The sequence below is a fragment of the Coenobita brevimanus genome, chromosome 44 (assembly GCF_032717465.1).
Source record: "Coenobita brevimanus isolate Jiangsu-jjx chromosome 44, ASM3271746v2, whole genome shotgun sequence".
Lineage (NCBI taxonomy): Eukaryota > Metazoa > Arthropoda > Malacostraca > Decapoda > Coenobitidae > Coenobita > Coenobita brevimanus.
The window spans coordinates 9001813-9004899 of NC_136997.1; positions in this window are offsets into that span (position 1 = coordinate 9001813).

Below are 3087 nucleotides of genomic sequence, written 5' to 3' on the forward strand. Positions count from 1 at the left end.
TAAGAAAGAGTTGTTACGGAGCTTCCTTACCCGACAAGAATATTATGGAATTATTATTTATCAGTGGATTGTATTCATTTATTTATTTATTTTTCATTCATTCATTAATAGTAGTAGTAACAGTAGTAGTAGTAGCAGTGGTGGTATTAGTAGAAGTAGTATCAATGAATGTAGTTTATCGTTGTTCACCACTGCCGCTAATATGGGTGACCATAGCCGAGGGGTTTGATTAGATGAGAGAGTTTAGGTGTACCATAGATTAATGGCTTCCCCTCAACCACCAGTGGAGTGTAACGTGGGCCACTGCTAGTAAAATGGTGCATCATCAAGTAGAGTGAATAGGTAGGTCTCTCTTTCTCACCTTCCCCCTCTGTGTATTGTAAGCGAGGTGAGTTACATAGTACTCTTGGGTTACGAAGTTTATTGTACACAGTTTTATCGAAATGTGATTGACAGCATAACGTAGCATGATGGCAAACCTCACAGCTGACCGTGTCTCCTGCCTTCTACCCTCGATCATACTCTCTGGATCACTGTCCCTATCCCCTCCGAAATCTGAGAATATATACGGCTCGGTGGGGATGTCTGGTAGATTTCCATGGTTAGTTTCCATGATGTCAGGTAACTGGCTCAGTCTGGTTAACCTGCTCGTATCATGAAATCCTTGTATCATGTGGACTACAAAGAGATTGTTTGAGATACATCATGTGTTAAGAATTTCTTCATGGTCTGGGACAAGACGGTGGATATACTGTATATCATGTGGACTGCCATTCCTAGTGAGAAGCTGTGTATGTCTCCAGCAGACACTACATATTGCAAATTGTGATATATGATATATACTAGTGCCTATAAAGCCTACAGATGTAGTAGTAGTAGTAGTAGTAGTAGTAGCAGTAGTGGTGGTGGTTGTGGTGGTGGTAGTAGTAGTAGTAGTAGTAGTAGTAGTAGTAATAATAATAATAATTCACTCTCAAATGTCTGGACCAATGCCTAGCCTCGGGCTCCTACGCTCCTCATGGGGCAATGTAGGATTGGATGATGGATGGATGGATAATAATAATAATAATAATAATAATAATAATGACAATAGTAGTAGTAGTGGCAGTAGTGTCTATTTCGGCATCCACATGTTGCTGCTTTTGTTTGATTTTCTGGTGAAGGAATAACGAATCACAACAGCATTGATTTTTTATCTTATTTATTTTCACATACATGAATGGTAGATATATAACAAGTGTAAATTGTTAAGTGTAGAATGAGATGGAGAGGTGTATGTGTGAGGGTGGAGTGAGTTGGAGTGAGGGCAGCCTGATAGCAGATGACAGGGTGACATGGAGGCAATCCGTTTGTGGCTATCCTTTACGGGATTAAGGCCATTGCGACTTACTGCTAGCTGGTATGATTTATTCATACCAAGTCAACAGTTCACTAAAAGATTGAACTCTCCAAAATGGTTTGATGGCAACTGTGCCAGAGCAACAGCCCGAAAGTCACTAGCATAGAACTCTTACTTAAAATCAAAAACATCTGAAACACTCTCTCAAATTCAAATTGCCAGAAATCATGCAAAAGCTGTAATAAATGTAGCTAAATCAAACTTTCTTCAAAAGCAAGCATCATAACTACTTAACAACCCTAATTACAATAGAATATTCTGGTCAACTCTTAATTCTTTCAATAATAACTTTAACTAGTTATCATCCATTCCCCCACAAAAATCGTCAGATGGCAACATTGCAAATGACCCACGTGCGAAAGAAGATATTTTTGTCAGTACATTTACCAAAAATTCTACCATAGACGATGCCAGCCAGAACGTCCCAGTGCTAGAACTTGACTCTCCCGAAATTGTTCCACTTGAAATACAGACAAGATACGTAAAATCCATCCTAGACAATTTACCTTCCAACAAAGCTCCAGGCCCAGTTGGAATTCCGCCAATGGTTTTGAAAAAGTGTTCCCCTGAACTTGCCTCTGTTCTAGCTAAATTATTCAGACTATGCATACGTACTTCTTCATTCTCAAATTCATGGAAAGAAGCCAATATCCACCCAATTCCGAAGAAAGGGAGTTCCTCTGACCCCTCTGATTACAGACCAATAGCTGTCACATCTTCTCTTGGTAAGGTATTTGAAACTTTAATTAATAAGCACATTGTTAAACATCTTGAATCCAACAACTTAATAAGTGATAGACAATATGGTTTTCGCCACGAAAGATCCACCATTGACATTCTCAGTCTCCTAACTCATGCCATCCATCAATCAATTGACCTACATTGAGAAACTCATGCAGTAGCCCTTGATATTTCTAAAGCATTCGATAGAGTATGGGACCGTTCCCTGCTGTCCAAACTCCCTTACTATGGACTAACGTCTTTTGTTCCTTTGATTTCCTCATATCTCAGTGACAGGAAAATAAGAGTAAAAGTAGATGATGCATATTCCGATTTCCACTCAATTAACGCCGGCGTGCCACAGGGATCAGTTCTGGCACCAACCCTGTTCCTGGTTCATATTAATGATCTCTTATCTGTCACCCACGATCCCATCAAGTCATATGCAGATGACTCAACACTACATAGTTCATTCACACTCAGACACCCATTTACAAAGTCTAATATCTCTACCTCTCAACTCAGTACAGCCATCTCCATAAATCAAGACCTATCTACGATCAGTGAATGTGGACAAAACAACCTTGTCTCATTTAATGTCAATAAAACTAAAGATATACAATTTACTAATAGACAGATATTGCCAGATTCGTATATTATCTTCAGTATTACTAATATTCCCATCTCCAAAAGTATTGAAATTCTCGGCGTCTCACTTACCAATGCCCTCAGCTGGACCTCTCATGTTAGATCACTTGCTAAAACCGCCTCAAAGAAACTTGGACTAATGTACAGAGTCCGTAACTTCTTCACTGACGAGCAGTTAGCTGTAATTTATAAGTGTCATGTGTGGTCTCAGCTTGGAAGTTGCTCACCCTTGTGGAATGGATGTGGAGAGATTGCATTAAAACAATTAGACATAATTCAGAACAAAGCTGTTAGAATTATTAACAACGCTGCCATTACAA